This window comes from Mobula birostris, chromosome 10, assembly GCF_030028105.1.
Source record: "Mobula birostris isolate sMobBir1 chromosome 10, sMobBir1.hap1, whole genome shotgun sequence".
Taxonomy (NCBI): Eukaryota; Metazoa; Chordata; class Chondrichthyes; order Myliobatiformes; family Myliobatidae; genus Mobula; species Mobula birostris.
The window spans coordinates 15324591-15347589 of NC_092379.1; the positions used below are offsets into that span (position 1 = coordinate 15324591).

At 45.7% G+C, this 22999-nt stretch overlaps 1 protein-coding gene across 11 annotated transcripts in view; it reads left to right on the top strand.

Annotated features, from left to right (window-relative positions):
• Positions 1 to 1954: 1954 nt before the first annotated feature.
• Positions 1955 to 22999, top strand: part of LOC140204446 (gremlin-1-like) — a 129749-nt gene continuing 108704 nt past the window's right edge. For 5 of the 11 annotated variants that reach the window (XR_011887616.1, XR_011887617.1, XM_072271169.1 and 2 more), the window contains exon 1: positions 2851 to 3177. The gene's annotated coding sequence lies outside the window, so the exon portion shown is untranslated. Of the gene's footprint in view, positions 2063 to 2345; positions 2435 to 2850; positions 3244 to 3759; positions 4053 to 22999 lie in introns of those variants that run through there. The other 6 variants (XM_072271167.1, XM_072271173.1, XM_072271168.1 and 3 more) reach the window with 6 other exon arrangements.

The following is a 22999-nucleotide window of genomic DNA, read 5'->3' on the forward strand; positions in this document are numbered from 1 at the left end:
TGTGGGATCTTGCTGTGCAGAGATACACTGCACGTTTCCCACACTGCAACAATGACTAACACGTCAAAAGCATTTCACAGGCAGAAACACAAGAGATTCTGCAGATACTGGAAATCCAGAGCAACACACAAACACACACACACACACACACACACACACACACACACAAATGCTGGAGGGACTCAACAGGTCAGGCAGAGAGAAATAAATAGTTGAATTTTAGCAGTCCAAGACCCCTCATCGGGACAGAAACATGGAAATTAGAACAATGCAACACAGGAATGGGTCATTCGGCCCACAATGTTGTGCGAGCCGGCTAAAGAGCAAATCAAAAATACCCAAACATTAATCTCTCCTACCTACACCAAGTCCATATCCCTCCACCTTCCTCACATCAATGTGCCTATCCAAACGTCTCTTAAAAGCCTCTAATGTTTTTGCCTCTACCGCCATAGCAGGCATCCACCACTCTGAGTAAAAAAACTTACCCCTCACATCCCCCTTGAACCTACCCACCCACCCCACCCCCCACCTTCAATGCATGCCCTCTGGTGTTAGACATTTCAACCCTGGGGAACAGATGCTCCCTGTCCATTCTTTCTCTGCCTCTCATAATTTTATAAACCTCAATCAGATCTCTCCCCAGCCTCCGCTGCTCCAGAGAAAAACAACCCAAGTTTGTCTAAGTCAGGCAGCAGCCCGTGTTTTTTTTTAAATCTAGGAATCACACAGTTTTGAGAATGCACCGTCTTTATAATCTTGAACATAGTGTGAGACCTCTCAGTTTAAACCTGAGAAGTATTCAAATGTACAACTTTGGAACTAAGTGAAGAAAACTTATTGGCTGTATTTATTTACCAATGGAATCACCCACCCTGACCACGCTTCAGGGGTTTGTTGACGAATGATATGTTGCAACAACGTGTCGTCACTAAAAGTAAAATGCTGCAGATGCGGGAAATGTGACATTAAAGCAGAAAATCCTGAAAGACTGCCCAGTGTGGGCGACGCATTAATGTGTCAGGGCACTGGTATTGTTTAATGTACTTGGGGATACGGCCTAGTTCCCCCATTTCATCGTCGTCTCATCACGGGACAATTTATAATGACCAATTAACCTGCCAACCATTTCTGCACCGTGGGAGGAACCCGGAGCACCCGGGGAAAATCGCATGCGGTGACGGGGAGACCGTACCGACTCCTGGCAGGCGCAGCGGCGGGAACAGAACCCGCGTCGAGTAATACTGTACAGAGTGGGGCCGCCGCGCCCTTTTCTGAGACCCTTGTCCTGGGACTGTAGCACCACATTCACGGCATTTCCTGTGTTATCCCGTGGTCTGAAGGACCCTCTACCTGTTGTAAATTTTAAAACGCAACGCTTTTAGAAATGTCACCGATCCCCGTGGCATGGTGCGAGTGGAACTGAATCGCTCCCGAGCGCCGCAGAGGTGCAACAGCAAAGGTCTCTGTCCATTACTCCGAAAAACCCAGAGCTGGAGAAACGCTAGCCTAGGGATTCTGCAAATGCTGGAAATCTTGAGCAACTCACGCAAAATGCCGGAGGAACTCAACAGGTCAGGCAGCATCTACAGAGGGAAATAAACAGTCGAGGTTTCCCTCTGTAGCTGTCGTCTGACTTGCTGGGTTCCTCCAACATTTTGTGTTGTCGCCCAAGTAACGTCGAGTGGCAACGAGGAAGAGAGCCCGCTGAAAGCCGTTCACCAGAATTGCAATCCTGATCAGAAAAGGATTTCCCCCTTTCTTTCTCTCACTCTCTTTTACCACACATAAGGCCGGACGGCCCATTCAGTTGGTGCTAGCTCTCCCAGCAATCCCACCCGCCACCCTATTCTGGCTCGCGTTCCCATCGCTCACACTCGGGCGAACTTTAACCAATCAACGCCCCGACCCGCGCGCCCTCCGGGGTGCGGGAAGATGCGCGAGCGCGCGCTTCCGGGGGAAACTCGCACGGCCACGGCGAGGGCGGGCAAACTCTACACGGACAGCGCCGGAGGTCGCAGGGTTGAACTGGTATTGCTGGCTTGGTTTGAACCATCACTAGGTAATTCAATTTTAAATGTTAAAAAAAAACTGTTTACCGGGGTTCAGTTCCCAGTTTCCACCCAAATTTCATTAGTCTCTCTCCCTCCACATGTTGTCTGACTTGCTGAGTGATTCCAATATCTTGTCTTATTTTTTACAATGTTCGGCTTTTGCATCTCAAACCATAACATACTGACTATTTGTTGACAAGAGAGATTACGTGGAAACTATTAACACTGCTTAATGTTTTGACCCCACACGCGTACATTCAGCATTGATTTCGAGGGACGAGGAGTAAACAAGACGGGCAGACGCCGAGGATGGTTGTATGTAACTTAATGTATTTCGAGTTTCCAGCTTTGTGGCCACCTGTAAGCAAGCAAATCTCAAGGTTGTATAATTTGATAATAATACTTTGAATCTTTGAAAACACATATAATTTGTTTTTTTTTAATTTTGCTGCAGAGCTCAAATTTGACAACATATGTCAGTGATTCTGGGGCTAACGAAGAATAGGGACATCAGTTGTCGGTGTCTGTGTATCTAAGGGTCTTCCCCCCTCCCCCTCTGTATACGACTAGCTTGAAAGCGATAGTAGCCCAGCGGGCCATACTCGGACAGTGGGCGCCGGTCGAACCACTAGCGCGGTTTAGGAAGCGTGCGTGCCGCGGACCGTCAGTGTTAACGAGGGGAGAGGACTTCAGGTGACAGTTCGCCGTGACCTTGCCTGCGAGTTGTCACTGAAATCACACACTCAGGGAAAGGTCGTGGGGGTGCGGGGTGGGTGGGTGTTTGCTTTTGAGGATTTGCAGCGGAGTCGGCGATCGCCACCGACGTTCGAAACACACACACACACACACACACACACACACACACACACACAGACACACACACACACCCACACACACACACACAAACACACACACACATATACTTACACACACACACACATACACATACATATACACACACACACACATACACATACATATACACACACACACATACACATACATACGCACACACACATATACACATACACACACGCACGCACACAGATACAAAACGAAGCGAATCGCAGCAGTCGCCGGCATCTCCTCGCACTGTACCGTTTACGACCTGAAGAGCTGCAAGGTAGGACAATTATCGCGGTTTAACCGCCAAGTGTAGAAGTCACCGACTTCTCCCCCGTCATTACAGGTACCATTCTTTAAAACTTGGCCTAAGTTCCGAACAATTTTGATGTTATAAGCAATAATAATTCAGCAATGTCAATAAGATCGATATTACCATAACCTTTGCAATTAGCATATGATTATGTTTATTATTCGGGGATCTAACAAAAAACTTTCTGGTTCTAGAGTTTTAAATCTTCTCTAGTTGAATCTACTTTAAATGCGTTTGTGCTCAATAAAACATTATTTGTAAATACATACGCCAGCTCGTGTATACAAATTGTAGTCTTCTTCATATCCTGGCGGCTTGATTTAACGCTGGGAACTTACGCACGCTTTTTAAAGTTTTATTGCTTTCATGCGCGTTTAGCTACAAACTTTTGACTTCGAAACGAGATCGCGTCCATCCAGCGACCGCAGTTTACTCCTTGTTTCAGACCCCCTGGGTCAGTCCACCAGCTGCTGCCGTCCGTCTCAGGGAGCTTTACGTGCGGAAACAACGCGATTTTTTTTCTCTCTCTTTGCGTCCGCCGAGGGTGCGATCTGGGCAGCGACACTCGGCGAAGCTCTGCCCTGCGCGCCTCAGGTGGAGCGCGGCGTGTTCGGCGAGTTTGCGCGCTGTTTTCGGTCGCTGTCTCAGTTTCCACCCGCAGCACTCCGCGTCGACAAGCGCTTCTCTCCTCACTTCGCCTCTCCGACTTGCTCTCATCACCCCAGTTCGTCAAACTTCCCGCTCCACTCGGAAGACAGAAGACACCCCCTTGGCGGTTCGGACAGCATCGGCAGAGCGAAGGAACAGCCAACATTTCGGAGCAATGCCTTCTCTACCCACGGGTGCGGCCCGATCTCCCGAGCGTCCTGTCTGTATTGAACGTTCCCAACAATACACGGCTATTCTGTTTGTCTGCCCAGTTCCTTATCTGGTCCTGCCTATAGCGGAGTTTTTCCCTGTCTTACCCCGCCGTCGCTCTCCCTCTATCGCCCGGTTACCGCTCCCCCTCCCCCGTCTGCATTTGCTTCTCAGAGTCAGAATCAGGTTTAATATCACCGGCATATGTCGTGAAATTTGTTGTCTTTGCGGCAGCAGCACAATGCAGTACAATAATAATAGGGGGGAATTACAGTAAGATATATAAAACAGTGCAATAAATAGTGCAAAAATAGACATTTTAAAAGTAGTGGGGTAGTGTTCAAGGATTAAATGTCCATTCAGAAATCGGATGGCAGAGGGGAAGAAGCTGTTCCTGAATCATTGTGTGTGTGTGTTTGTACCTCCTTCCTGAAGGTAGCAATGAGAACAAGGCATGACCTGGGTGATGGGGGTCCCGAATGATGGACTTTTTTGAGGTTTCACTCATTCCCAGCCGGATGGACGCGGCCCCCGTTCCGCCGGCAGCCTGGAGATCAGGCACTGTCCACTATCCGGTCCCATGTACTGACCTATACAGAGGGACTCATAACGAGTTAAACCGGTGACTTGAGTTGCGCGGGTCTGGGAGAGAAATTATTTCGCGTTAGTCTTTCAGGGACAATGTCGGGTCCACTTCAGACTGCCATTAGAAGAAATCTGGGAGTCTGTACCCAGTATGTGTTCAATTGACCTGCCATGAGTGCATTTAATCTGTTCGCTGATGTGATGTCTGCGTTGACAGCAAAACCAGCCTTATTTTTCGCCGCAGACTGCCCCGCGTCGGTATCCATGCAGCGGCAGTTCACGCAGGAGGTCCGGAGTCATACTCGCGTGACGCCGGAGAAAGCGAACGGGGCTGGCGCGGCAAATAACCGTCGCGGCCACACTGCGGCAGCGGCGTGTGGTTCTGATCCCGACCTCCGGTGCTGTCCGCGTGGAGTCCGCGCGTTCTCCCTGTGACGGTGAGGGGTTCTCCCAAAGAGAGGTGCGGATTGCAGGGGGTGTAAATCTGTAACTGTAATTGTCTGCAAATTTAAAGGCACAAGAAATTCCGCTGATGCGGAGTAGCACACACGCAAAATGTTGGGGAAACTCAGTAGATCAGGGGGGCGCCTGTGGGGAGCAGGAAACAGCCCTGATGAAAGATCATGGCCGGGAACGTTCGCGGTTTATTCCTCTCCATGGATGCTGCCTGGCCTGCTGAGTTCCTCCAGCATTGTGTGTGTGTGTGTGTGTATGTGTGTGTGTGTGTGGTCTGTAAAACAGCGTGCAAATGGGACAGTTGATGGACTGTGGGGAAATAATACTGTCTTGGTGGTCAATTTTGTGTCCGTTTAACGGTCGCGACACGAACTCAGTGAACGGAAAGGTTCCGTGAAATTTTCTTGAAGGACTAGACAATGCAGCGAGTTCACGGTCGCTGATAGTTTTGTTTTAAATTCAAAGTTTATGGAATTCATCATCGTCATGACCACGATTGTTCTTGGCAAATTTTTCTACAGAAGTTCTTTGCCATCGCCTTCTTCTGGGCAATGTCTTTACAAGACGGGCGACTCCAGCCATCATCAATGCTCTTCAGAGATTGTCTGCCCGTAGTCAGCGGTCGCATAACCGGGACTTGTGATACGCACCGGCTGCTCATAGGACGGGGTCCCATGGCTTCATATGACCCCGATCAGGGGGACTAAGCAGGCGCTACACCTCACCCAAGGGTGACCTTCAGGCTAGCGGAGGGAAGGAGCGCTTTATAGGGACGTATCTCACCCCGCCACCCGATTGAATTAGCTGAGCACAAATACCGCTGAGATGGGGCATACAGTGTGCCCTGGTAAAAAGTTCGGGCCTCTGTTGATCCTGCAATTTAATCAACGTGCTGTCACACATGAATCACTGCAGTCCCCCGAGAGTCCGTGTTTCGTTGGAGGGAATCGGTTTAAAACGTTGCAGCAGGGATTGGTTGAAGTTGCCGGACCACGGTACGGGGTGACAGACCAACCGGAGCATCTTGGAACAGATTTAAGCGCCCGAAGTTTCCAGCGCTGTCCCTATGAACCCCATCTCCGGTTGCCTTTATTCTGACATTCTTCAGGGCTGCCTCACGGCGGCCTTGTTGATCTATTTATTTTACTGAACGCGGAACAGTCCTTCCCGGCCCCCGAGCCGCGCCGCCCGGCAACCCACCGATTTAACCCTAGCCTAATCATCGAACAATTTAGAACAATTAACCTACTAACTAGTACATTTTTGGACTGTGTGAGGAAACCGGAGCACCCGGAGGAAGCACACGCGGTCACGGGAAGGAACGTACAACGTTGCCTACAAAAGACGTAGGAATTGAACCCGGAACTCCGACACCTCCTTCCCCCCCCCCCCAGCTGTAATAACATTGCGCTAATGTACCAGTAATATCTCAAAATCTTCCACACTAACACACAGTACACTGGCCATTGCCATCTCTGTCGCCTTTTCAATGTCTAGAAACCCGCAGGACATCACTCATCTCATTATATGGATCTATCTACATGGAGCACGGTCATAGGAAAGCAGCATCCATCATCAGAGATCTCCACCACCCAGGCCATGCTCTCTTCTCGCTGCTGCCATCAGGTAGAAGGTACAAGAGCCTCAGGACTCACACCACCCGGTTCAAGAACAGTTACTACCCCTCAACCATCAGGCTCTTGAACAAAAGGGGATAACTACACTCACTTGCCATTGAGATAGAAACATAGAAAATAGGTGCAGGAGTAGGCCATTCGGCCCTTCGAGCCTGCACCACCATTCAGTACAACCATGGCTGATCATCCAACTCAGAACCTTGTACCTGCCTTCTCTCCATATCCCCGATCCCTTTAGCCACAAGGGCCGTATCTAACTCCCTCTTAAATATAGCCAATGAACTGGCCTCAACTGTTTCCTGTGGCAGAGAATTCCACAGATTCACCACTCTCTGTGTGAAGAAGTTTTTCCTGAACTTGGTCCTAAAAGGCTTCCCCTTTATCCTCAAACTGTGACCCCCTCGTTCTGGACTTCCCCAACATTGGGAACAATCTTCCTACATCTAGCCTGTCCAATCCCTTTAGGATTTTATACGTTTCAATAAGATCCCCCCTCAATCTTCTAAATTCCATAGAGTACAAGCCTAGTCGATCCAGTCTTTCATCATATGAAAGTCCTGCCATCCCAGGAATCAATTGCAACATGATCTCACTTTAAGGTCTCTTTATCTTGTTATTTCATGTTCTCATTATTTATTACTGATCATTTATATTTTATATTTCACAGTTTGTTGTCTTCTGCACTCTGGTTGATCTTTCATTGACCCTGTTATCGTTAATAGTCTATGCATTATTGAGTATGCCCGCAAGAAAATGAATCCCAGGGTTGTACATGGTGACTTATATGTTCTTTGATAATAACTTTTAGTTTGAACTTTTCCCATGATTTGAACTTTGAACTTTTGAATTTTTTGCATAACTTGAACTTAATCAGTGTACATCAGCTGTCCAGGTCCTGAACTTTGGAATTCTGTCCCAAACATTCCTTTCTCTCTGCAACACTTTTTCCTTTATTAAAACCTCCTTTTGTATAATCTACCTCTTCATGGCCTTGCATCTCACTGCCTGCCTGTGCATTATTTTCTCCTGTAACTGTAACACTTTATTCGGCAGTCTGTTATTGTTTTATCTTTATAAAATTCGAATCAGAATCAGGTTTATTATCACTGACACAGGTCATGATATTTGTTGTTCAAAGACCATAACATATAGGAGCAGAATGAGGCCATCTGGCCCGTCAAGTCTGCTCTGTCACCTCATCATGGCTGATCCATTTCCCACCCTCGGCCCCAGTCCCCTGCCTTTGTGGCAGCAGTAAAGTGCAAGAATTAAAATTACTACAAGTAACATAAGATGCATGAACAGTGGTGTGAAAGAGGAATAGTGAGGTAATAACACACACAAAATCCCACAGGATCTCAGCAGGTTAGGCAGCATCTATGGAAATGAATAAACAGTCAAAGATCAGGGCCAAGACTTTTCTTCAGGACTGGAAAGGAATGGGGAAGATGAAAAGTGGGGGGAGCTAGAAGGTGTAAGGTGAAGCCAGGTGGGTGGAAAAGGTAAAGGCCAGGAGAGTAAGGAATCTGATAAGAGAAGAGAGTGGACCATAGGAGAAAGGAAAAGAGGAGGAGCTCCAAGGGGAGGTGACCGGCAAGCAAGGAGAGGTAAGAGGCCAGAGTGGGGGATAGAAGAAGAGAGAAGGAGAAGGGATTTTTTTTTACCAGAACGAGAAATTGATATTCATTCCATAAGGTTGGGGGCTACCCAAATGGAATATAAGGTGTTGCTCCTCCAACCTCAGGGTGGCCTCATCTAGGCACAAGTTGAGGCAATGGACCGACATGTTGGAACAGGAATGGGGACTGGAGCAGGGGTGCTCAATGAAGCGATCCTCCCCATTTGCCACGGATCTCACCCATGCCTCGGGAGCACTGGGCACAATAGATGGCCCCAGCAGATTCACAAGCGAAGCATTGCCTCACTTGGAAGGACGTTTGGGGCCCTGAATGGAGGTGAGGGAGGAAGTGTATGGGCAGGTGTCGAACTGATGATGATTTCAGGCAAAATAAACCATGAAGTGTACAATGTTCAAATCACTGGAGCAAGTAAACAATTATGCAGGAAGTGTTTTAAAAATAATTATTAACATACAGTCTCTGCAGGTTTCTTAGAGAGGAGTAGCCAGTGGTTAACTCAGATAGTTCCTTTGGGATGTTGGTATGCAGTACAAGTGGAAAGAATGCCATTTCTTTGCCTGTTTAGGAACAATATATGATTGGAAACAATGGTGACTGCATTGGGTCAGAGTTAGAAGTGTAAAAAATTTTCATTTCTGTAGCACCTTTCACATCCTCAAGCATTCAGCAGTAAATTATGTTCTTTGTAAACACCCTCAGTGGCCAGTTTATTCAGTACCTCCTGTACCCAATAAAGTGGCCACTGAGTGTATGTTCATAGCCTTCTGCTCCTCTAACCCATCCACTTCAAGGTTCGACGTGTTGTGTGTTCAGAGATGCTCTTCTGCACACCACTGTTATAACATGTGGTATTTGAGTTACAGTTGCCTTCCTGTCAGCTTGAACCAGTCTGACCATTCTCCTCTGACCTCTCTCATTAACAAGGCATTTTTGTCTACAGAACTGCCGTTCACCAAATTTTTCACACCATTCTCTGTAAACTCTAGAAACATTGTGTGTGAAAATCCCAGGTGATCAGCAGTCTCTGAGATACTCAAACCACCCCATCTGGCACCGGCAATTATTCCACAGTCAAAGTAATTTAGATCACATTTCTTCCCCATTCTGATGTTTGATCTGAACAACTGAACCTCTTGACCGTGTCTGCATGCTTTTATGCATTGAGTTTCTGCCACAGGATTGGCTGATTAGATATTTGCATTAACGAGCAGGTGTACAGGTCTACCTAATTAAGTGGCCACTGAGTGTACTTCCATTTTCCCTCATGCACATTTATAGCTTTCTCTTTATGGGCTCTAAATCAAACAATGACAGATCCATGAAAGTATAAACACATAAGAAAAAGCTTCATGCTGACTCGGATGTTGAACAAGATAATGGCTGTCCTAGCTATATTTATTACCACTAACATGTCTTGAACTTTGTTGTTCTATGGTAACAGTACAGTGCAGGACATAAAAATTACTGTAAGTCACTAAAAATAAACTGATAATACAAAGGACGTGTTCTTGGACCATTCAGAAATCTGATGATGGAAGGGAGAAAACGCTCAGTGTGGGTCTTCAGGTGCCCGTACTGTACCTCCTCCCTAAAGATAGTAAGGTGAAGAGGATATGTCCCGGATGGTGAGGGTCTTTAATGATGGATGCCTCCTTTTTGAGATACCACCTCCTGAAGATAGCAGGGAGCATTGTGCCCAGGACGGAGCCGGCTACGTCTACAACCCTCTATTGCCGTTTGCAATTCTGCACCTCAACATCACAATGCTAGTCTGTATCCTACTGAGCCCCTTTTGCACCCTCATGTCCACTCATCTGCCCATCAGTTTCAGAAGCAAATTTGGAATAATCACGCTTGTCTCCTCAGTTGAATCCTTGCCATAGAATTTCAACATTTGGGACGCAAGCACCAACCCTTGCTGTTGCTCACTTGTCATCATCACTATGTGCCTTATAAGGCCTCACCTGGAGTATTGTGAGCAGTTGTGGGCCCCTGATCTAAGAAAGGATGTGCCGACACTGGAGAGGCTTCAATGGAGGCTCATGAAAATAATTCCAGGATTGAACGACTTGTCATCTGAAGAATGTTTGATGGCTCTGGGCTTTTACTCACTGGAGTTCATGAGAATGAGAAGTGACCTAAATGAAACCTGCTGAATATTGGATGGCTTCAATAGAGTAGATGTGGAGATGTTTCCTATGGTGGGAGAGCCTAAGACCAGAGGACACAGAATAGAGGGACGTCCTTTTAGAACGGAGAGGATAAGAGGAATTTTTTTAGCCAGAGAGTGGTGAACTTTTGGAATTCATTGCCACAGGTGGCTGTGGGTATATTTAAGATAGAGGTTGATTCTTGATTGGTCAGGGCATAAAGGGATATGAGGAGAAGGCAGGAGTTTGGGGCTGAGAGGGAAAATGGATCAGCAATGAAGACTTGATGGGCCAAGTGGCCTAATTCTGCTCCATTTCTTACTGTCACATGGTCTTTATGTGTACTGCTGGATGACATGGGCAGTCAGGGTCTTTCCATGACCATGGTTTCTCTTGGCAATTTTTTTCTACAGAAGTGGTTTGCCATTGCCTTTACAAGACGTGTGGCCCCAGCCATTATCAATACTCTTCAGATGTTGTCTGCCTGGTATCAGTGGTCACATATCCCGGACTTGTGATCTGCACCAGCTGCTCTGCTCTCATGGCTTCTCATGACCCTGATTGCGGAGGGCTAAGCAGGTGACCTTGCCCAAGGGTGGCCAGCAGGCTAGCGGGTGGTGGGGGTGGGGAGGAGGACCTTACACCTCCTTTGGTAGAGACCTGTCCCCACCCGCCACCCAGTTACTCACTAGTTGCCCTCAGTGTGGAAGGATCTTGGGGTCCAAGTCCGTGGATCCCTGAAAGTGGCCACGTAGCATACCTGCTTTCAAGGGTCTGGGCAATGAGTATAAGAGTAAGGAAGTTATGTTGCAGCTGTATAAAACTTGTTTTAGGATCATTGTGTGCCATACTGTATGGAGGACGTGGAGGCTTTGGAAAGGGGTGATGAAAAGCTCCACCAGGATTAGAGGGTGTGAGCCATCAGGAGAGGTGTGACCAAGCTGAATTATTTCCACAGGTGCATGGAATGCTGAAGGAAGGCCTGATAGGAAATTGTGAGATGCACAGATAGGGTAGACAGAGCCTTCTTCCCAGAGTAGAAATGTGAAATTATCTAATAAAGGCATTGGAGATGGTCCACAGAAGGTTCCTGGGAGGAAAACAGGGTTGAGAGGGGTAATAAATCAGCCATGATGGACTGGTAGAGTAGACTCAATGGACTGAATGGCCAAATCCCACTCTTATGTCTTATGGTCTTATGGAAATATTAGAGGACATGCATTTTAAGTCTGGGCCATTTTTTTCCCAGATAGTACTGTGCAAATATCTTAAGCATATAGACAGGATATAGGTCGGGTGCCTAAGACTTTGGACAGTATTCTATTTGTCAACATGGAGCGGAGAGTGAGTTTGTAAACCCGGTGGGAGCAAAGGGCGTTGGGAATGGTGAGGGTGGACCATCCCGGGAGGGGTGTGGGGCAGGTGACAGAGGAGTGCCGAGGTGAGGGGTGGCACGAGTGGAGACACACCCACCCCTGAGACACCAGGCAAGGTCATTTGATTCCAAAAAATTGGTTTATTGATCAGTACAGAACATTTCTCTGGTGCTCCCCTCTCTCTTCCCCTTTTCCCAACTATGATTCCCCTCTCCCTGCCCCCTTCCCACTCTCAGTCCACAATAGAGACCCAGATCAGAATCAGGTTTATCATCACTCACATATGTCATGAAATTTGTTTTCTTTTTGCGACAGCAGTATAGTATAATACACAAAATTACTACAGTACTGTGCAAAAGTCTTAGGTGCCCTAGCTATCTATATATCTGCCTAAGACTTTTGCACAGTTGAGTAGAGAGCAGTGGGGGCTTGGGACAAACTGCCATGGGTGGTGATGGAGGCAGATATGATGGAGGCATTTAAGAGGCTATCAGCCAGGTGCATGCAGGGAATGGCATGATATAGACCACGTACAGGCAGAAGTTAGTTTCTGCCCATTGCGCTGTTGGCGTTTCGGGCCGCAATGAAGGTCTTCCATCTCGGTTGGTGTTGGTATTTACCCTTTGACTTGATGGCATGGGTGACTCTACCAAGGGTCAAAACATAAGGTCCTTACTCCAGCCAACATAGCTCTCCAGGTCATTGAGGCACACAAGCCTCCAAACTCTACGACAAGGTTGTAGTCCTCTTGGAAGACAGGCAGTGTCTTTACAAGATGGGTGACCTCAGCCATTATCAATACTCTTCAGAGATTGTCTGCCTGGTGTCAGTGGTCACATAACCAGGACTTGTGATCTGCACCGGCTGCTCGTATGACCATCCACCACCTGTTCCTGTGGTTTCACGTGACCCTGATCGGGGGGCTAAGCAGGTGCTACACCTTGCCCAAGGGTGACCTGCAGGCTAGCGGAGGGAAGTACAATTATTAACAGTTATTAGTAATTAATCAGATAACAAGCCAGTTATCAGAAGAGTAGAATCAGAATCAGGTTTATTTTCACCGGCATGTGACATGGAATTTGTTAACTTTGCAGCAGCAGCAGTTCAATGCCATATATAATCTAGCTGAGAGAGAGAGAGAGAGAGAAAAGTAAATAAAATAAAACATAATAATGATAAATAAACAAGTAAATCAATTACATATATTGAATAGATTTTTTTAAACGTGCAAAAACAGAAATACTGTATATTAAGAAAAAGTGAGGTAGTATCCAAGGATTCAATGTCCGTTTAGGAATTGGATGGCAGAGGGGAAGAAGCTGTTCCTGAATCACTGAGTGTGTGCCTTCAGGCTTCTGTACCTCCTTCTTGATGGTAACAGTGAGAAAAGGGCATGCCCTGGATGCTGGAGGTCCTTAATAATAGACGCTGCCTTTCTGACACAGCATAATCTGACAAATTATTAATAATACTCACCAAAAGTGTAAATGTTCTTCGATAATGCAATAGGATAATGGCCACCAGAAAGTTGCCCACAAACTTAGATTGCCAAAAGATTACTTCCCATTGGTCTACTGCACTCCACAGTGCCCTACCACTCACTGTGTAAGATCTACTGTAGTCAGTCCTCCCAAAGTGCAACCAAGCTTCTAGAAAATAGAGGATTGCTGAAAAATTCACTGAACATGTATATAGGTGATTACCTCCTCTAACAACCAAGGATTATGCTCATTGCTTACTAGACTCTGGGAATTGGCTCAGTGCTTTGTCTTGATCGGAGGATGAACTCACAAAATAGTTGCTCAAACAGCTCTTCTACCCCTTGACAGGGTTTCAGGAATGTCTTCCTGCTGTCCTGTTACTGCAGGTACTACAGTCTGATCTTGTTGGATCCCTGTACCTTTGTGATCCAAAGGTTCTTTGGAAGTCAAGAACGAGGTATTGAACTTGCGTTTGTTTTATTAAAGAGCAAAGAAAGACAAACGAAACAGCAGCTGTGGTTGTCTCATACTCAGACGAGAGATGACAAATGCCAGTCACAGAGTCAGAGAAAAGTACAGACAGAAGCAGGCCCTTCAGCCCATCTAGTCCATGCTGAACCATTTAAGCTGCCCAGTCTCATCAACTTGTACCTGGACCGTAGCCATCCATACTGCTCCCATCCATATACCTCTCCAAATTCCTCTTAAGTGTTTAAATCGAACCACCACTTGTTCCACTCTCTCACTACCCTCTGAGAGATGAAGTTCCCCCGCACGTTCCCCTTAAACTTTTCACCTTTCACCTTTAACCCATGACCTCTAGTTTGAGTCTCACCCAACCTCAGCACGTGGCCAAGTGGTTAAGGTGTTTGTCTAGTGATCTGAAGGTTGCTAGTTCGAGCCTCAGCTGTGGCAGTGTGTTTGTGCCCTCGAGCAAGGCACTTAACCACACATTGCTCTAGTGTCTGTGCGAGGAGTGGCGCCCCACAGAGACTTCCAATCTGCGCCTTGTAAGGCATGAAAATGCCCTACACAAGCCTCTCATGGTCTGAGTCGACGTTCCCTCCTCCAACCTCAGCAGAAAAGGCCTACCTGCATTTATCCAATCTTCACCTGTGATAATTTTGAATACTTTTTATCAAATCTCCCCTCAGGCTAATATGTTCAGGGAATAAAGTTCTAACCTATTCAATCTTTCCTTATAACTCAGGTCCTGCAATCCTGGCAATTTCCCCTGTAATCTTTCAAACTTATTTACATATTTCCTCTCGGAGGATGACCAGAACTGCACACACAATTCTCCAAATTAGGCCCCAGCAATGTCTTATACAACTTCAATATAGATAGATTAAGAAGACCCGTAGTCCTCTTTTATTGTCATTTAGTAATGCATGCATTAAGAAATGATACATTATTTCCTCCGGTGTGATATCACAAAACACAGGACAAACCAAGACTGAAAAAACTGACAAAACCACATAATTATAACATATAGTTACAACAGTGCAACAATACCATAACTTGATAAAGAAGTTTGTGAGCACAGTAAAGTTCAAAGTTTCTCAAAAGTCCCACATCTCACGCAGACGGGAGAAGGAAGAAAAACTCTCCCTGCCATGCCGACCACAATCCGACTCTGAGTCATCCGAAAGCTTTGAGCTCTGATCAGCTCTCCGACACTGAGTACTGAGCACCATCTCGGTCCGAGCGATTTGACCTCCTTCTCGTTCGCCAAAAGCAGGCAAGGCCGGGGATTTGAGCCCAATATAACATCAGTACTTTGATCTGTGCCAAAAACGTTCTTTACCACCCTGTCTACCTGTGATGTCACTTTCATTAAATTAGGAACCTATATTCCCAGATCCCTTTGTTCCACAGTACTCTTCAGTGCCCGACTGTTCACTGTAGAAAGCCTACCCTGGTTGGTCTTACCAAAGTACAACCAAGCTTCTGGAAAAATATAAAATTACTGGAAAATTCACTGAACATGTATATAGGTGATTATATAAAAATACAGGCAAGCATAGGAAAGTTAAACTACAAGGAAAATACAAGACAAATAACAACACTACACCTTAACTAACCAATTATACACCCCTTCAGTAGTGGTGTTAGTGCTTCAGATCTCCAAGTGCAAATCTCTGCAATGCTCTACATAGATATCTCCAGCTTTCAGATTCGGTCTCCTCTAAGGCAGCAGTTGCTTCCATTGTTTCTTAGGAACTTTCTGGTGGAGAGTGATCCCAGGATCATTAACAAACTTGGTTTAATGTCAAATGCACACTTGAAGCTCCTTAAGATATTTAATTACAAGTTACTGTTATTATCCATGACCTCTAGATAATGCATTGCAGCAATTGGAATCTCAGGGCCCTCAGGCAATGGTAAAACACACACGGGTTGCCAAAACTGGCAAGAAACGCTCCAAAACTTTCTCGTCCTTCATAAAAGTGTGAGGCACAAAAGCCTATGAAATTCTATTTAGTACATCTGGGCAATTACAAATAAAACAAAATAATTCCTGTCTTGCACTTTCAATCTCACTCCCTGGGAAAAAAAAATATGCAATCCAGTTTGGTCTTGAATTGGCCAGCACCATTCTCATCTCCAGCTCCAAGAGAATTCCGTTCCATTTACCCATCTGTTGTGAAATATACAAATCTTTTATTATCATCGGTCTTTTTTAAAATTCAGCTGTTTTCTCTTTTTAAAAAAATTTGATGGTCTTTTTTCAACGAATTCTTTTAGAGGTTTCTTTGCTTTGTGGCTGCCCGTAAGGAGACAAATCTCAAGGTTGTTTACTGTACAGGTACTTTGCTAAGAAATGTACTTTCAACCGTGCACTTTCAAATCTGTGTCCCATAAATACAAGAGGTTCTGTGGATGCTCGACACATAAAAAACAGCGGAGGAACTCAAAAAGTCAGGCAGTATCTATGGAAAGGGATAACCGGTCAACGTTTCCGGCCAAGAGGGTCTTGTCCAGAAAGGTTGACTGTTTATCCCTTTCCATAGAAGCCGCCTGGCCTGCTCAGTCCCTCCAGCATTTTGTATGTGTTACTCTAAATCTGTGCCCTGTTTTAAGCCAATCACACTGCTATGTTGTTACCCACAAAGGATGCTTATTCATTCCCCCACCCCTTCTTTGCCTTGTTTTCAGAATCCAAGTTGATACTCCCAGTGTCGCTGACTTTGCCATGAACAAATGCATTTTGCTATCAGTTCTCATAACCCAGGGGTTACTTCACTATGCACTCAGTGGCCACTTTGTTAGGAATAGCTGCTCATTAATGCGGATATCCAGTCATTTGGCAGCAGCTCAGCATATGAAAGCATGAGGACGTGCTCAGGAGGTTCAGTTGTTGTTCAGAGCAAGCACCAGAATGGGAAAGAAATGTGACCTAAGTGATCTGAAATGATCGTTGGCGCCAGATGGGGTGGTTTGAGTATCTCACAAATTGCTGATTTCCTAGGATTTTCATGCTCGATTGTCTCTAGAGTTTACAGAGAATAGTGCAAACCATGCGCCCCCCCCCCAAAAGACATCCAGACAGCAACAGTTCTGTGGGCAAAAAAAATGTCTTGTTAATGAGAGAGTTCTCAGGAGAGTGGCCAGGCTGGTTCAAATTGACAGTAACTCAAATAAACTTACCGTGCATTACAATAGCAGCGTGCAAAAGAGCATCTCTTCTTTTTGCACTACTTACTAAATTTTTTGAAGAGGTAACGAAGAAGGTGGACCAGGGTAATGTAGTGAATACAATGTACTAGACTGGCCAAGGCCTTTGGAAAAGGGCCTCATACTATGAATAACATAAGAGTGCAGGAGACTTCAGTAGGATGGACAACTGGCATGAGTGCTAGGCTCAAGAGAAAGAACAGAAGGAAAGGAAAGAGTTGTCTTTCCAGAATGGCAGGAGGTGAAACTGGAGAAAATCTGCCGATGCTGGAAATCTAAACCACACACACAAAATGCCGGAGGAACTCAGCAGGCCAGGCAACACCTATGGAAAAGAGTAAACAATCTGTACTTCGGGCCGAGACTCTTCATCAGGAGTCATGATGAAAGGTCTCAGCCTGAAATGTCGACTGTTTACTCTTGGAGGTGACTGCTGGGACTAATCTAGCTCTCAATTTTACTGATATTTTTATGTGCCTGCTGTCTTGCATAAGCTATGTGTGCTTTGTGCTGTGTGTGACTATTGGTACTATGTTTAGTACCTTGGCCTGGTGTAATACTGTTTTGTTTGGCTGTATTCATGGGTATTCATGTATGGTTGAATTACAATTAAATTTGGAAAGGGAAAAAAGAAATTGCCTTTTTAAACTCACGAGAGAGCATAGGCCATCAACCTTTTGCTGTTGATGTTTCTGTAGCAGGCAATTTCTCTTTTACGAGGTCGAGTTGCTAGCTCGACGCTCAACCCAGCACGGATGGAGAGCGTGCCTGGGGAGCCGGCTGGGTTCGAACCTGGGAGCCTTCGCTCCGAAGTCCGGCACTGATGCCACTACGCCACCACCAGCCGGCCAATTAAATTTGATTTGAATTATTTTAACAATTCAGACCAGATTCAAAACCACAATTTCTAAATTTGATTGTAATAGCAAGTTGGGAAGGATCATCATGGCTAAGATCTGTAAAATCAAGAAGGTATTAATAAACCTAAGGATTGGGACTATCAGTGCACCCAAAATGCTGGAGGAACTTGGCAGGCCAGGTAGCATCTGTGGAGGGAAATGAACAGTCAATATTTCGGACTGAGACCCTTCATCAGGCTGGAGAGGAAGGGGGTAGAAGCCAGAATAAAAGGGGAGGGGGACATAGCACGAGCTGGCAGCTGATAGACGGTCCAGTTGAGACGCAGAAGGCAGGAGGGTGGGGGAGGGGGTTGAAAGGGAATAATGTGAGAAGCTGGGAGGTGATAGGTGGAGAAGGCAAAGGGCTGAAGAAGAAGGAACACACACAACATGCTGGAGGAACTCAGCAGGATAGGCAGGTTGGAAGTGAATAGATAATCGTTGTTTCAGACTGAGACCCTTCTTCAGGACTGAGAGGGAAGGGGGAAGATGACAGAATAAAAAGTTGCAGGGAGGGGGAAGGAGGCAGGTGCAGCCAGGTCGGCCAGAAAGGTCAAGGGCTAGAGAGGAAGGAATCTGATAGGAAAGGAGAGTGGACCATTGGAGAAAGGGAAGGAGGAGGGGACCTAGGGGGGAGTAAAAGGCAGGTGAGAAGAGCTAAAGGGTCAGAGTGTGGAGTAGAGGAAGGGGGTTGAAATTTGTTTACCAAAAGGAGAAATTGACATTCATGCCATCAGGTTGGTAGCTAACCAGATGAAATGGAAGGTATTACTCCTCCACCCTGAGAATATTGTTGTGTACCATTCACCTAGATCTTCTAGCATACAGAAACAAACTGCAACAAATTCAGAGTGGCTCACATTATTAATGCATTTATTATTTTACTTGCAATAGGAGGTATACTTCTAGCCATGCATCATCCGGAAAAATAGTCTCAATCTTTTGTTTCAACCAAAGCACTTTTATACGTTTTACAGAGTACAGTAATTATGTTGTTTCATTCCATTACATTCCTCTTTTATCTCATTCTGACATTTGTTCTTCAGAAGCTCTATTCTGTTTCCCTCTGTTGTCAAAAAAACCACCCCCCCAGCCATGAAACAAATCTCCTGTCATAAAAAGACAGCTTCCTATCATAAAACGCACATGGACTTGTAAGCTTCCCATCCGAACCAACAAAACACCTTGGGATCACATAGGTTCCATCGTGTTCACATGATACTTTTGCAAAAGTTACAAACTCATAAAGACTTCTGGGTTACGGATATATTTCCACAGTATGAGAGGAGAAGGCAGTTATCCATGGAACAAAGGGGAGGGGGTGGGGGACCAGAGGGAGAAAGGTGATGAGGATGGGCAAGTTGTGAGGTGGGGTGGGGAAGGGGAAAGAGAAGGGGTGAGGGGGTCACAGAGGGGAGTGGAAGCTTGATGTAGCGAAGTGCGAGTTGTTATCTTACAACAAGAAAAAAATTAAGTCTCAGTTATTTGGAAAATAACATGGGCTTGAAGAGTGAAGCAATAGCTTCAATGGTTCCAGTTAATATCAGAGAATGTATTAGATTAGATTATGAGGACACGCAGTCCTCTTTTATTGTCATTTAGTAATGCATGTATTAAGAAATGACACAATATTCCTCCGGTGTGATATCACAGAAACACAGGACAGACCAAGACTGGAAAACTAACAAGAACCACATAATTATAACATATAGTTACAACAGTGCAACAATACCATAACTTGATGAAGAACAGGCCATGGGCCCAGTAAAAAAGTTTAAAGTCTCTCGAAAGTCCCACATCTCACGCAGACGGGAGAAGGAAGAAAACTCTCCCTGCCATGCCCGACCACAGTCTGAATCTGAGTCGTCCGAAAACTTCAAGTTCCGATCAGCCCTCTGACACCGAGTACCGAGCATCATCTCTGCCGAACGCTTTGACCCCAGCCCCGGTCGCCAGCAGCAGGCAAAGCCGGGGATTTTGGGGCCTTCCCTCCGGAGATTCTCGATTGCACAGTAGCAGCGGCAGCAAACCGGGCATTTCAGAAATTTCTCCAGATGTTCCTCTGTGCCTACTCATGTCTGTCTACATCAAATCAGAATTGTGCACGGCATCCTACTTACAAATACGATATCATTTCACCGGAGCGCTCTGCGCTCTGCGTCATGCCACCATCTTCTCCTCCCGTATGCAATATACACCCTGAAATTCTTACTCTTCACAGACATCCACGAAATAGAAGAGCACCCCAAAGAATGAGTGACAGTAAAAACATTAGAATCTCTAAACCCCCTTCACTCCCCCAAGCATAAACATCAACCCTCTTCCACTTATTTCAGCACCCACCACCCACCAAGCAAGCAATAGCAATGTCCCCAGGGGAAATCATGATCTGCAGTACAGAAAAACTAATCGCTTACTGTACGAATGTAATGCAAGTTAAAAATGTCTCGTCCTTTTTACAAAATTGAGAAATAATAAAGTTTCATTAAGTTTTCATTGAATCTTGAAATATTAGAGGCAGTTGTGGTTTCCATCTATAATGAGAACATGGAGGCTTTGGCAAGGATACAGAAATGACTTACAAGCAGAATGTTTGGTTATACCAGTCAACAGAGGTTTAACAGACTAAATCAGAATCAGATTTATTATCACTGATTTATAGGATGTGCAATTTGTTGTTTTTGTGCTGCAGTAAAGTGCACGGGCATAAAATTACCATAAATTACAAAAATAAATAAATATTGCAGATGAAAGGAATAATGAGGTAGTGTTCATGGGTTCATGAACAGGGTAAAAATCTGATGATTTTATTTACTTATTTGGTTATTTGTTTACTGAGATACAGCACAGTATAGGCCCTTCCATCCCTTCGAGCTGTGCCAACCAGCAATCCCCTGATTTAACCCTAGCTGAATCATGGGACAGTTTACCAATTAACCTATCAGCCGGTACATCTTTGGACTGTGGGAGGAAACTGGAGCACCCTGAGGAAACCCACGCAATCATGGGAAAAACGTACAAACTCCTTGTGGACTGGGTCACTAGTATTGTAAAGCATGATGCTCGCCACTACGCTACCGTGCCACCCAGTGATGGGGGTGAATATGTTGTTCCTGAACCATTGAGTGTGTGTCTTCAGGCTTCTGTACCAACTCCCCAATGGCAGTAACGAGAAGGTGGCATGTCCTGGTTTGTGAGGGTCCTTTGTGATAGATGCCACCTCATTGACGATGTCCTTAATGGTGGAGTCCATTCTCACGTACAGATGCGAGACGTGGACACTCACCAAGACTATGCGAAAGATGGTTGCTATACACAAATGCTCCAGATGGCTCTTGACGTGAGTTGGCAACAGCACATGACGAATGTTGAGCTCTATAACCACCTACCGATGCTCACCACTAAAATCAAGGCGGGAAGACTGCAACTAGTGGGACACTGTCTACGCCACCCCGAGCTACCTGCCAGCCTAGTCATCAAATGGGAGCCCAAGCATGGGAGGATGAACCCTGGGTGCCCTCCCAAGACTATGGTCAACACGCTCCTAGAAGACAGCAGCGCGGCTAATATAGATGAACTGAACACACTGATGAGGGAGAGGGGGAAGTGGAGAGTCTGTCATCGTGCCCGACGCCAGCCCCCTAGGCCTGAGTCGATGCAGTAGTAGCAGTAGTTGACGGTGGAGAACTTTGTGCCCCTGATGGAGCTGGCTGAGTTTTCTTTCCTCTTTAAAGACTGAATCTCTTTTCACTTGAAAAGCGGCATCTGGGTCAGTATTTAAAGTTATGAAAGGTTTCTTGTACATGGAGAGAGCTCCTTATCCAGTATCTCTTCCTTCCAGTAGTTAGGGAGATTGGGTAAGGAACTCAGAAGGAATGACCCTTCTGGATGGAGTGATTGGAACGTGGAGTAAATGAGGTAAGTTATTTAGATTCTTGCAAGACGATGCTGAATAAACCTCTTACTCATGGTAGCAAGACCAGGGAGCTGATTGTTGACTCCAGGAGGAGGAAACTGGAGGTCCCTGAGCCAGTCCTCATCGGGGGGATCAGAGCTGGACAGGGTCAGCCACTTTAAATTGCTTGGTGTTATCATTTCAGAGGATCTGTCCTGGGCCCGGTATGTAAGTGCAATTACCAAGAAAGGACGGCAGCACCTCTACTTTCTTAGAAGTTCGCAAAGATTTGGCATGACATCTAAAACTTTGACAAACCTCTATTGATACGTGGTGGAGAGTATATTGACTGGCTGCATCACAGCCTGATACAGAAACACCAATGCCCTTGAATGGAAAACCCTACAAAAAGTTGGATACGGACCAGTCCGTCATGACTAAAGCCCTTCCCACTATTGACCACATCTACATGAAGTGTTGTCGCAGGAAAGCAGCATCCATCATCAGGGACGTCATGGTCTCTTCTCACCGCTGCCATCAGGAAGAAGGTACAGGAGCCTCAGGACTCACACAACCAGGTTCAGGAACAGTTATTACCCCTCAACCATCAGGCTCTTGAACAAGAGGGAATAACTTCACTCAACTTCATTTGCCCCATCACTGAGCTGTTCCCACAACCTGTGGACTCACTTTCAAGGACTTTTCATCTCACGCTTTTGATATTTATTACTTATTTATTTGTCCTGAAGTCTTGAAGAAGAAGGGTCTCAGCTCATAACGTTGACCATCTATGTATTTCCATGGATGCTGCCTGACCTTCTGAGTTCCTCCAATATTTTGTGTGTGTTGCTTTGGATTTCCAGAATCTACAGTCTTTCCCTCATTGATTATTGTCATCACACCTTTTTTAATGCTTATAGTATTTGCACACTGGTTGTCCGCCCTTTTGGGTGGCGTCCTCCATTGATTCTATTATGGTTATTGAATTTACTGAGTATGCCCGCAAGAAAATGAATCTCAGGGTAGTATATGGTGACACATATGTACTTTGATGAAGTATTTACTTGACCTTTGAACTTTGATGAAAGTGGGAACAGAGAATTGTATTCATTGACTTCGAAGGATGACATATCA